Here is a 13577-nt window from a genome sequence, read left to right as displayed (position 1 = left end):
ACTGACACCCTCCCCGCCCCTGCACCCCACTTCTCATCCCGGAGCATCTCCTTAATAAAGCACTGCCTGAACATACCAACCCTCTTCTTAGTTTCTGCTCTGGGGGACCCAACCTAAGACCTTTACAAACCCTGCCAACTAATACAGACGCCTGGCCATCTCCCATGTCACAGCCCTAATATGAATGGACAATCCATGATGAACAGACATTAGCTGAAAAACCTCTGGCATGGAAGGGAGCCATCCAAATAAGACACGAGATATAAACAAGCCCACTGTAATTCCCTGAATGGAAAAAAGAAGGAGGGGGTGGTAAGAGAGGAAAAAATTTAACTCAGGAAAAGAAGAAAAAGTAAGACTCACTGTGCAGATAATATAATGAACAAAACCTTAATCATCCACCTTCATAAGTACAGTCTCTTTACTTCGTCAAGAGGAGCCTCATTCCATACAAGAAGCTGCAGACAGATGGTTAATTACACCCCTTCCACACCTTGCAGTTCTCAGGTAAGCCTGTCCCCCCGACCCTGACCCTTGTGCCTTCATCCACTGAGAACAGTTTTGAAATCAGTCTTTGCACTGCCGGTAAGTGGCATGCTGTGTCTTACCGGGAGCAGCTCAGACATAATAGCAAACAACATCCTGAGCCTCTCAGCCTCCATTCTTCCCCAGGCAGGCTTCGGATACCTCACACAACTTAAATGTAATATGCACTTCTACCACTGGCTTAACATTCTGTCTTCAAGGCTAGACAGCATCTACCAGAGCAGTACCAATTTATACCAAGCTGAAAGCACACTTAATAATTTCTTTTCCACCAGCCACGGATCTTTTCTCCAGGTTAACACATTTTGGCAGACTAAAAAAGGTAAGGGCTTATTTGAAAGCTAACCTAACTGTTCTTTTCCTTAACAAATTTTAATAAGGGGTATAGACTATTAATGATTTTGGTTTCTAGCACATTCCTTTCTTTTCACCCCTTACACACACATATACACACACATATATAGTTTCTTCATGACAGAACACAGAGTAACAGACTATTTGGAAAAATAACACACACGCATACTGTAATTTCACCATCCAGTTTCTGTCCATCTCATTTTGAGAACAAAATTCTAGATTTATATATTGCCTAATGCTTCCACTCCTGAGCCTATATACCTACTAAGAAATAAAATGGGAGTTGTGTTCAAGGCTTTGCTCTTAAAGAGACATGACTCCTTGATACGTGCTGAGAAAATACAGATGAAAAGACACAGTACATTCTATCATTCTATCTTCATTCATGCCTAATGCAGAGTTCTGACCCCTGAGTTAAATTTTGGGTAAAGCACAGCAAAAAGCCGGCTGCTGGCAGCTGAGGCTCAAAGCACTCAGCCTCCAGAGCTCCGACAGTGACAGAAAGCCTCAGGGACCAAAGCGAAATGTTTAGCCACTTCAGTTATTCTCTAATAAGCCCTTTTCATGTTGAAATGTTGGCTTTGTTTGCTTTTCTCTTCTTTCTTCCCTGACATTCTTTTCCTTTTTTGGTTAATAGTGGGGGAGGGGGGAACATGATTGCCAAAGCCCTTAAATTTAATTACAAAATGTTAACTTAACCATTCCTAAAGGTTCACTAGAGAACAGACAGAATTCCTTTTAAAGATGGAAAAATAAGATACACAGAAAAGCAACATATTTTCTTATCATATATACCATATATTCAACAAATATGTATTCAGCATATACTATATATGCATATCTCTGTGTGCAGAGTATCCATACACTATCGTTAGCTCTCCCAGTGCTAAAGAAGATGAGAAAAAGCTCAGTGGGTGGGTGTACACTGTGGAAGGACAAGAGAGGGATGGAATAAGGTAAGCACACAATGCTGCAGCCCAAAGTGAACGGCAGCTGCTCTCTAACCAGTGGGACCCAGGGCTGTGAGCATTTACACCAGAAGTCAGCGAGCTCAGTTCCAGGAAACAGGGGTCTGGCCTAGTGCCTGGGAGTTGGGAATGGTTTTACATTTTTAGATGGCTGGAAAAAAATCAAGGGAGGAATCAAAATTTTGTGACAAGTGAAAGTGATACGAAATTCAAATTTCAGCATCCAGAAATAAAGTTTTATTGGAGCACTGCCCTGCTCGCTGCCTTACACGCTGCCCACGGCATTTGTCCCACCACAGCGGAGCTGAGAAGTTGTGACAGGCGACAGAGACTGTGTGGCCCCGTGGAACCTTTTTTACTATCTGGCCCTTTGCAGAAAGAATGTGCTGACCCCTGGTTTGGAGTGGGGAGATGTCACTTCTGCCCAAGGTCATCATGAGGGGAGTGACACATCTCCCTTACTTTCCTAGAGCTCTTGAGAGCCCAGTGGCCCTGTGTGGGAAGAGAAGGGAAGGGTAGGTTTCATCATCCCTCCTTTTACTGCTGGGGAAGCTGAGGCTCAGCTCAGTCGAGAGAGACTTGATCGATGTTGGCAGCTAATGAACGGTGGCACCAACACTCCATCCATCTTGAGGCTTTCCATCACAGCAGGTAGAGACTGGAGAGATGCTGGTGCAACAGCTGCCCACACGCAGACATCCCAGGTGGGACAGCGCATCACAAACAAGGGGTCCTGCTGGGCAGTGGGGGTGGGGGGCTTTTGCTGGGCCCCAGGACAGAGGGGACAGGAGCCCTCAGGGCCTGCTCCCATCCCTGGACTCAGGGTGAGGCCCTCTTGCCCTGTCCTTTAGTCACTGCTAGAACCTCTGAGAGCCTCAAGTCCCATCTGAAACTTAAGTCTTCTCCTGATACTGTTATGAAGACTAGGTGAGGTCCGAATGAGAATCAAGTGAGTTAACTGTTTAGTGCTCAGCACAACACCTGGCACTCTGTAGCTATGATGTTAACCTGCTTTCATTTACTGGATGGGGAACCTATTGAGGTTTTTTCCTTCATTATTGCAGTAAAAATGCTTTGTAATGTTGTGTGAGTTTCTGCCATACAACAACGTGAGTCAGCTGTAAGTACACATACATCCCCTCCCTCTGAAGCCTCCCTCCCATGGCACTCTCCCATCCGCCGCCCCAGGTCTTCACAGAGCACGGAGCTGAGTTCCCTGCGCTACATGGGAGCTTCCCACTAGCTGTCTGTTTCACATGTGGTGGTGTGCACATGCCAATGCTACTCTCCCAATGTGTCCCACACTCCCCTTCCCTCCCTGCTCCCCATGTACAGAAGTCTGTTCTCTGCGTCTGCGTCTCTATTCCTGCCTATTAGGCTTTGAAAATAGGAACTGACATGTCCTTCTACTAGAAAACAGGAGAGCCATAAAGAGTGTAATCACACCTCAACACCAGACTAGATTAGACTTTCATACCACCTAAGACCATGGAAACATTCCACCTGTGGAACAAATTCTCGCTTCTTTAGGATCCCCTCCCCACCCTGCCCACCCCCGCCACACACACACATGCCAGGCTTGAGCTCAGGGGAAAAAGATTCCTGTACTTTCACGTTATTTGGAAGAGAAGTGGGTGTAAAAAGGAGTTTCACATCTAGGAAGAAATATATTAGGTTGAAATTGAGAAGGAAGTAATTGAACTGAATATCTAGCACTCCTGAGGTTTGGGGGCGGTGGCTTGGGAAAGAAGCAGGGAAGGAGGGGCAGGAAAGAACTGTGAGGAGAGATGAGCCAGACTGGGAATGCCGGCCAGTCCAGCCATGCAGTCAGGACCCAGGAGCTGAGCATGGTTCATACAGCCCAGGAAGCCACTAGATCTAAGAACCAATCCAGTTGTCTGACTCCACTTTCCACACTAACAGTTTCTTTTGGAAATAAAACATCTACTCAAAAACAAATTTCCCTTTAGTATTCTTGTGACCTCCTACACTCATACTACCCAATATACAGATGTGCTAATAATTTGAAACAAATTTAAAAAATCCTCTGATGTGAAATTATTTCATGCTATAAGGAAACAAGCACTCTTCTGATGGATGTAATATAATAAAACAGTGTTTCTTCAACCGCATGTCAGGAACCATTAGAACTGAAATAAGTTTAGTGAACTGACAATCATATAGAATAGAATGGAACAGAACAGAAAATATGCAAGGGCTTCACACATAATAAAGGACCAGTATTGCCACGTAAAATTTTTGTTTCAGTGATATGTTTGTGTGTGTGTGTGTGTGTTTATACACACTCATCTATATTGTTAGGCTATGATATAAACTATATTCTCACGAGGGGTCTTGGTTGAACAAGTTTAAAGGCACTGAAATAGAGTGTGATCCACATAGTAAGTCCAGTATAAAAATCCTAATTCATTGACTAGCTGCATAAGAGGGTAATTATTGCTAATAAGTGGAATTTCTTTCAATGATCAGCTCTTCCTCTGAATTTAAGATATGCTACCATTTACAAGAAAAAGTATTTATGCACATCTTGTCAAGTACACCTCTTCTCTAAAATAAAGCGTATCTGTCAATCAATATGGAATTGAACATGAGATACAAAATTTATCAGAAGTCGGAAATGTAAATGGTCACATTGTTCAGAACAATGGTTAATCACCTGCTCAGTGAAATGAAATCATTACTGTATTTTTCACACTAATTAATCCACTATGGAGCAGAAGAGGAGGAGGTTGGAGAGGAAACTTACTAGGCAAGGATCACCACACCTCAACAACCTCCCATGATGACACGGCATATACAAAATGAGATTCCTAATCCCCCCAAAAAATGAGATTTCAGAAAAGAGAAAGTCATCTTGTGTTTAACTCCATATAAAGTCTCCCTTACTAAGAGCCATTCTCTCAGTTACTCTCTTCTGAATGCCAAAAAGCTTATTATCTCCAAGATAACAGGAATTAAAATCAAGCAATTCATTAATGTTGGATGTGATGGCCACTGATTTTAAAGGGAAAAGCCATGTCAAAAAATTTACTTGGTAAGACTGAAGGTTTTATGAAAAGATGTAAGTTTCAGAGGTCACCTGAGAACTGTTTGGAGAAGACAGCCAGAAACAACTGCAATCAAAACTAGATAGGCATGCCTATAGAGGTCATGGGATTGAAACAGAATAGGTGAATGAATGAAGGGAGTCAAGATTTTAACACCAATTTAAGTAACTACTCCTTCACAATTGCCTGTATTGGATGACTTTACACAAATCATGCAGAAGTGCTGGGTTGTGGAGGGCATGAATATATACCTCTAGGAAGACAGCAAAAAAACTACTGTCTTTACACTGTGTGAATAGGCATACAGGGCTCAGAATTAAGGGTGGCATCACATGGAAGGACAGCATCACATGGAAATTCAAATGTACTCTATAACATACAAGTTAGATAGATGTGAATATGCCAAAAACGGTGTTTAACGATGAACAGTGTGTGAAACATTTGAATAAATGATTTTGTAAAATGTAAGTGTAGAAGAATGTCATATTTTAAAATGACTAATTTTATATAAGGTGATTTAAAATATATGCAAGTATATTAATATAGATTATTATTATTATAGTATAAACATTTACAGTAAATTAAATATAACAATAAAATATTATTTATTAAATATAAAAAATATCCTTTACCTATATCACTACAATGTGCATAATCAAGTTGATGTAGAGACTTTTTAAAAACTACCTCGCTGGAAAACAGGGGACTACCTTATAATTCAGGATACCTTATAAATGGGCATACATGGTAATGTGCATCCCAGATAACTGAGGACTGTCAACAGTTGGCTTGTGAGTAAACTTGAACAGTAGGAAGCTGCTGCAATATATCAAAACCCCTAAAATAAAATAACAGTAACTGCTATCCCACAGATCCTTACTATTAAAAATTCCCTGTGCTATCCCTGTGCCAATGTGCATAAGAAGATGTTGTTGTGCTGCCCCCATGCCCCTTTGGAGAAGGCATGGCAACCCACTCCAGTACTCTCGCCTGGAAAATCCCATGGACGGAGGAGCCTGGTGGGCTGCAGTCCGTGGGGTCACTAAGAGTCAGACACGACTGAGTGACTTCACTTTCACTTTTCAGTTTCATGCATGGGAGAAGGAAATGGCAACCCACTCCAGTGTTCTTGCCTGGAGAATCCCAGGGACGGGGGAACCTGGTGGGCTGCCGTCTATGGGGTCGCACAGAGTCGGACATGACTGAGGCAGTTTAGCAGCAGCAGCAGCAGCAGCATGCCCCTTTAGCCCACCTGTGAGGTCACGGGTGGCTCTGATGGACAGCTCCCCACACACTGATGGCTTCTTACCTCCACCCTCTCAGCCTCTCTGCTTAGCTACCAAGAGTTTTCTCTAGTGCCTACAAAGTTTGCAGCATTACAGTGCTTGGGACTTGATGCCCCCAGGATTAAATGGGGGATAAAGTCCCACCTTCCCCACTGCTTGGTAGACAATCATAAAGAATAGCGCCTCTACTGCCCACAGTGGTAATCTGCTAACTTGCCTCTTCTTACTTCCCTGTTTTCCTTCCTTCCCTGTCTCATTTTTTTCCCATTCCTCATTTGTGCTTCTTGGAATCACCTCCCAAACAGACTATTTGTACCCAAGTCTTCATCTCAGGCCATGAGTGCATAAACTACTTAGCACCAAGGGGAAATTGTGTGTCTTCTTTTAAAAACAGGTGTCTGCAGGGATCAAGGTCAAAGAGCTTTAGCCCCATTCTTTATACCTGGAAATGTCTCATCCATTCCTTGCAATGAGTATTTAATGATCACTTACTAAGGCAAAGAGTTTTTCTATGGGTTGTAGGGTTTTTCTATGCCCAGGTGAATAAAACAGAGCTCTAGTTTCAAAGACCTTAGACCTAAGAATGAGATATGAAATATGGAAGAAAAGGAACCCTATTGCTGAAAACGGTTCAGTCCAGAGAAGAAGTTTCAAGAAAGGGACCACTTCCAGCTGACTAGTATTTCAGCACTACTCAGACACAGCTACTCTCCAAGTTTTCTAACTCAAATATGTGATTCAGGACATATTCTCTTTTTAAAAACCCAGCACCGACTCACCCACAGGTCAGCTCGAACATGGTAGTGTGATACAGCCTTACAGGTGACTGATTCAATATTGAAAGGCAAAGCATCACACTGCAGGGCCCCTAAGTGACTGCTCCGTGTATCCTGTGTGACACTACACGGCCAGGTGAAGCAAGGAAACCAGCATGGTTTACTTGATTACGCCAAGCATGTTCCTGTCTCAGGCCCTTTGACATTCTCTACCTAGAAGGCCCTGCTCTTAAGTATTGGGTTGGCCAAAAAGTCTGTTTGGGTCTTACCGCCCCATCAGTCAGAAAAACTCAAATGGACTTTTCGGTCAACCAAACACTCGCATGGCTCAACTCTTCAAGCTCTGAGCTCAAGGCATTCCCTGACCACCCAGTATAAAGTAACAGCCACCCCTACACTCCACACTCTATTCCTTCCTTGCTTTCTTCTTCATAGCACTCACTGCCACCTGAAATATATGTGCTTATTTATTTTTAAATCCCTTCTTCTAAAAGGTCGGTGGTAATAGGGACCTTCTTGCCCCTGTTCTATCTTTTGTACCAATAATAGTGAGTAGCGGAGAGAAGATACTCACAGAACATTTGTTGAAGGAATGAATAAGTGATTTCAACATTAGAACCTCAAAATCACCACTCACCACAGTCAGATTTCTATAAATTTGTCTGGAATCACAAATGACCCTGTAGACCCCCTCTGAGGGTCTAAAGCATACAGAATTATTTCGTGAAAAAAAAAATTTTTGTAAAGCTTCAGTATATGTAGCAGGTATGAATCAACAAGTTTTAATGCTGTCATGAACTTGAACAGGCCATGGAACGCAACTTATTCAATGTCCATGATGTAAATAGGAAAGAAATCTTGAAATCTTAGATCTTAGATACTATACCTATCTTCACTAAAAAATTAATTTATTCATGTATTCATGCAAAAAAAATTTACTGAGCACTTACAATAGGCATGGTGTTGGGTGAAGAGCTATATTTGATTTTTCTTTTGCCATATGTTGGCATTGCAGATAGGGAAAGCTCATCTTTTCAAAAACATTTATATTTTCCTCCATTATTTACTGAAGTGAGCAATCCTTGAGAGAAAATCTTCACAGGAAATACTTCAGGTAGGGTCTTTTATTTAGCTAATTTTAAAGGCAAACATTTTTCTCTTTTCATTGAATTTATGGAAAGGAGCTACTGTATTTAACAACAGTTAATGTTATTAATTTTAATAACAAAAAATATATAAGTGGTTTTCAAACTTTAATTATATAGGACTAATTGGTTCTACCACAAATTTATGCTCTCCAAACACAGGAGGCCCTCGTAGTCAGGTGATAATCTTTTATTTACCCCTAACTAACTCACCACTACATTCCCACAACACTTGGTCCAAGTCTATTATTCTACCCATGGCTTCAACCCTGCCCAGCTCTCTCTGACTTGACTTAGAAGACCATGGCCAAATTCCTTTCTTTTCCTCTCAAACTTCCCATGCTTCTGCCTCAAAAGAGCCCTTCCCTTGAAGAGTCCTATCTTAAAGATTATTTTCCCATCAGTTTAGCCTCTCCCTTACATTTTCGATCTCTCTCTATCCTTCACTGGTTTCTTCTCCTCCACTTATAAAGTAGGTTCAGGTGTCCCTATACTAAGACATTACTTTCCCTATACCATGCCCTACCTCTGATGTAGCAAACTCTCTCTCTCCCTCCTTCATCCTACTTATTAAAAAGGAAGTCTGTCCTTGCTGCTTTACATATGCATCACCCTCCTCCATATTCAATCCCTCACAGCCTGGATGCACTTCCACCTGCCTCAGGATCATCAAGGAAAGCCAAGTCAAACCCAACAGCTCTTCCTTCCCTGCACCTCCAGCCCCTTGGGGCGTGATGGAGGAAGGGTGGTACTCCCTCACCTTCCCCAGCCTCCATGACACCACACTACTGCCACCGCATTCCTCCAACAGCCCCTTCTTTGATGCTCATAACCTCTTTTTTCTCTTTTCCCCTCCGACCCAGATGTCCTTTGAGGAGCCTACCCTTAGCCTTTGCCTCTTCTTGCTCCACTACTGGTCATTCATTCCTGAGACATAAGTGAGTGAGTGAAGTCGCTCAGTCATGCCCGACCCTGTGGACTGTAGCCCAGCAGGCTCCTCTGTCCATGGGATTCTCCAGGCAAGAATACTGGAGTGGGTTGCCAGCTCCTTCTCCAGGGGATCTTCCCGACTAGGGATCGAACCCGGGTCTCCCGCATTGCAGACAGACGTTGTAACCTCTGAGCCACCAGGGAAGCCCCCCTGAGACATTAAAACTGCTCCTAAATAAATGACTTACAAATCTCTCTTTGTTGCGTTAACCTCTCTCCAAAACCTATACCTGTACTGGAGTCCCTTCATTTGGACAAACCTGTCAGGCTCAAAATGAAACTTCTTTACAAAGAAGTTTCCTCATCCTCCTCTGAAGCTTTCTTGACAATGACCCAATCATTCTCACAGCTGAGCCTGACAATGACCTTTGATCTCCCTGGTCAGTGTTCAGATTATTCTTGTAGCCTGTCTCTTGAGTTTGCTCTCTCCCTTCACTCCCACTCTCTCATTTCCTCTGACCCTTAATTTAACAACAGAGCTTATCTTGTCTCCCTACTGCCGTTCTTTCCTCATTTCATTACATCCAACACAATTCCAGATTGTCACTGTGAAGCTCAGTTATAGTTCTGTCAACCTTCCTCCTCAAAAACCTTCCAAGGCTCCCTGGCAGTAACTGAATAAATCCACATAGAAGTTGCTCCACAACCTTGAATGACTGTCTCTATCTTATCTCTCACTTCATCTCTGGGCATCTCCTATGCTCCAGCACCTGCCATTCTTTTGTTCCCCCCAGTTTAATTGAGAAAGAATTTTAAGCACACCATTTGGAGGAGCCTGGTAGGCTACAGTCCATGGGATCGCAGAGTCGAACATGACTGAGCGACTTCACTTTCATTCTGTTCCCTGAATGGGCACACACTTCCCACCACCAGGCCTTTGCTATGCTGTTCCTCCCCCAAATATGCCCTTGCTTCCCTGCCAGCCCAAAACCCACCTACGTAAATCTCAGCTCAAAAGCTCATTCTTCCAAATCTTTCTTGATCCTTCCTTCTGAAGTCACTGTTGTATCATGTGAACTCCTATAGCTCTACAGGCATATAGCTTTTTCAGCACTTTGCCACTTTCCACCATTCTTACATGCATGACCTGTCTCTCCTTCCTGGCCATGAACTTCCTCTGGGTAGGATCTAGGTCTCCTTATTTTTCAAATCTCCAGCCGTCATAACATTTCCCAAACTCTATCCAAAGGTATACACTGCCTAAGATGTTGTAGGCAACTAACAAATATTTGTAAATTAATTATTGTAACCTAAAGGGTTAACTGTGGATTTTAGTGCTTGAAAGTCTCTCAATTTTAACAACAATTACTTTTTCTTTATAGGATGTAAGTCCAACCTCGCCCACAGTACCACAGTTTATTCCTTTTGGCCCCACTGGTCAATTTTCAGATGTCTTTTATTCCCAAATCTTCTAAAAAGCAAACTTCTTTAAGAGACCCAATAGTGGAAAAGAACAGAATTAATGCTCCTTTAAGAAAGAAAATGCATCCATGCAAAACAAATGACTTGCTTCAGGCTACAGCAAAAGGTACAACTGTTTACAGACTGAATTACAGGATTCAAGCTGTATCATTAACCTTAATAGTGCAATCTTTAGAAAGCCAGGCATTGAATTTTAAAAATTATCACAGGTTAGAAAGGAAATCACTTATTCCTGAGTCATCAATTGTGCTGTTGTATAATTATTCTTTTTCTAAACAGTTTATTTACCTTGATAATTCCTAATATTCTTAAACTTTATGGTAAGACATTTATATCTCTGGATTTTACTTGCACTATAAACTTTTCTTTAAAAAAAATAGCAAAAACCTCTCAGAATGCCTTTTACGTTCCAAAGTACTTTTCTCAGAAAGAAATTGGCAGAACTAATAAGAGAGTTAAGAACTAAGATTCCAAATTCATTTTTATAAATCTATCGTAAAACTTTGGATGCAATCCAACAACCTCACATTAAAATTTTAGAAGGCTTGACTTGAAGGACATGAGGAAATTTATTTTAATGTTCACAGCTCCAAGAAAACCTGGTCTACAGATCATCATTAATTAAGAGAAGACAAATGGGAAGACAAAAAGCATATGTGGACAGCCCTGGTTCTATTATTTTCAATGCAACCTCTGCAAAACAAAACAAAAATTTTTTAAAAGAGAAAGAAACATTTGATGCCAACATGTTGTATACCTACTTGTGTAGCTATGACTGCTATAGGCTTTTCAAGAGAACCGGGGCAGCCAGTTTGGATTCTGACAGCAATGCAGTAGAATTTAAGGTGTTATGATTCAAATATGTTCTAAGCAGGTTAATCTAGTTCCACAACATTTTAATAAAGAAGTATCAAGATATAAAGTGTAAAGATGCATCATTCTTATAAATACTGCAGGAGAAAAACAGGAGCTGGGGAGTCAAACTGCAGTGGATGCACATATGAATACAATATCTCCCTTCCTGTCTCTCTCTACCCAACCCCACATAAGTGGATCTTTATCACGCAGAGACAATTAAACAGCTATAGACCCTGGATGCAATTCCATGTCCTGGCTCCCACTGGGTGACTTATTGCCAGCCTGACATTTTCCAAATTTTCTACTTGCAGGCTACATTGGCTAGGAAAGCAGACTCACTAACCTGGGACCCCATCACTATGAACCTTGGAGGATTTCAGTTCCCCAGTAATACATGGTACCACCTAGCCATTGTGAAAGCTGGAAGAGTGGATGCCACTAGCATTAGAAATAAAGTATCCCTTTTCCTAAGGAAAACGCCCTGCTTGTGATTGCTGACCAAAGGGTGGGTGGGAGACCAGTTTCTCAATGATTTTTTTTTTCTTTTAAAATACTACCCCTTCATCTCTCATACACACCTTCAGAGTTCATTCTACAAGATCCAACATAAAGACAATATTCTTCAACCATAAGATTTCCAGTGTTTAAATGTGGACAGAGAAGGTATAGTTGACATTCAAAGTTGCGGGCACAGAGAGAAGGATGTGGCCATTAAAGACCCTTCTCCTTCAGGTCAGACAAGAGAAAAACAATAGAAATTGCAGAGTCAGGGCATCTAGGACCCTTACAGACTAGGAGCTGAGGAACCGAGAAGTGTCACAGGACGGAAGCTCCCTTCAAAACCTGAATGCCAGCAAGCCCAGGAACGGTAACCATTATACTGTTTCCCTGCCATGTGCCCAAAGCACACTTCCACATCCCCATCTCAAACGACATGTGAAAAAAAGGGGGAAACGAGGGGACACGAAGGGGAAGTGAGAACCCCTACAGCCGGCCATCCCCAGGCGGGAGCAGAACAGAGACTGTGAACAGAGTTTCAGGGAAGAAATAACACTGTCCCACAGTCAGCGGGTGACAGCAAGTCAGGGCACCCGCAGATCTCTGGGTCTGGAGAGCAGTTTGCAGTCACACGAGTACACACACACACATACACACATAGATTCACACACATGGGATTTTACAAATCCGCACCCACGCCCCTGCCTCCCTCCACACTCACACACCAAGTGCATCCTGCTCACTTCACCGTTGTCATCACCACGCTCTTTCTCCCGGAGAGTCAGCCGAGAGCTGAGGGATCCTAGCGGGGATTCCTGGAAATGTCATCCCGCAACACCTTCGGTCCGCCACCCCCATCCCTTCGACTCTACCTTTTACACACACACACAGACTCCTGCCATGACTGTCATCAGACTCACCGCTGCCCCAAAAGCACAGCATGTCAGCGCGCACAGGACACCAGGCGTCCGTATCCTCAACGCCCCCTTCCCCCGCCCCGTTAGCTCGATGGCTCTAGGCATTGCTTCCCTGGATGTCGCCGGCTGTCCCCTCTCATCCGCACTATTGTTCCTTGCAGGCACCCGGGGGCGCCCTTCGGCGAGGACGGGGGCCCCGTCCGGGGCAGCATCAGCGCCGGGGACCCCCCATTCACCCAACCCTCCGTGGAGGTGGTACCTTGCCTGACAGCTGGGTCCGCGGGCCCGCAGGAGCAGGCGGCGCTAACGACAGCGTTGGTGCCAAGTCTGGGAATAAAGCTCCTCTCCAGCCGCTCCTACCTCCAGCGCCACCATCTTCTCCCGCCGCCGCCGCCGCGACCGCAGCCGCCCTCGCCCAGCTCCGGCTGGGGCTTCGCAGCAGCCGCTCAGGCCCCTCCGGTCCTGCGGCCCCACCCCCTTCTCCCCACCCTCCCGCCCGCCCCTCGTGACGCGCGCCGGGGCCGAGCCGGCAGGCGGGCGAGGGAGGGCGCCGCTGGGGGGAGCGCGCGCGCACGCCGCGAGCTCGGAGCGCCCTTGCCTCCCACGCCCACCCGCGCGCACGCGCGGCGCGCGAGCACGAAGCAGCCGGGCGGCGTCCTCCACGCGCAGCCTCTGAAGCGCCGCAGCCGAAGGGCTGGTGGGCGTGAGGGGCTCTACAGCCTTTCGCTGCCTGTCGCGCCTCAGCT

The 13577-nt window shown here is 44.2% G+C and overlaps 1 protein-coding gene across 4 annotated transcripts in view; it reads right to left on the bottom strand.

Moving 5' to 3' along the window:
* Window positions 1-13333, bottom strand: part of APBA1 (amyloid beta precursor protein binding family A member 1) — a 230763-nt gene extending 217430 nt beyond the window's left edge. For 2 of the 4 annotated variants that reach the window (XM_043486836.1, XM_043486841.1), the window contains exon 1: window positions 13091-13332. The gene's annotated coding sequence lies outside the window, so the exon portion shown is untranslated. Of the gene's footprint in view, window positions 1-13090 lie in introns of all 4 variants that reach the window. The other 2 variants (XM_043486837.1, XM_043486840.1) reach the window with 2 other exon arrangements.
* Window positions 13334-13577: the final 244 nt, after the last annotated feature.

Source organism: Cervus canadensis, chromosome 14 (genome assembly GCF_019320065.1).
Source record: "Cervus canadensis isolate Bull #8, Minnesota chromosome 14, ASM1932006v1, whole genome shotgun sequence".
NCBI classification, from domain to species: domain Eukaryota; kingdom Metazoa; phylum Chordata; class Mammalia; order Artiodactyla; family Cervidae; genus Cervus; species Cervus canadensis.
Note: the sequence above shows the minus strand (reverse complement) of the source record. Positions and strands in the feature narration are given on the sequence as shown.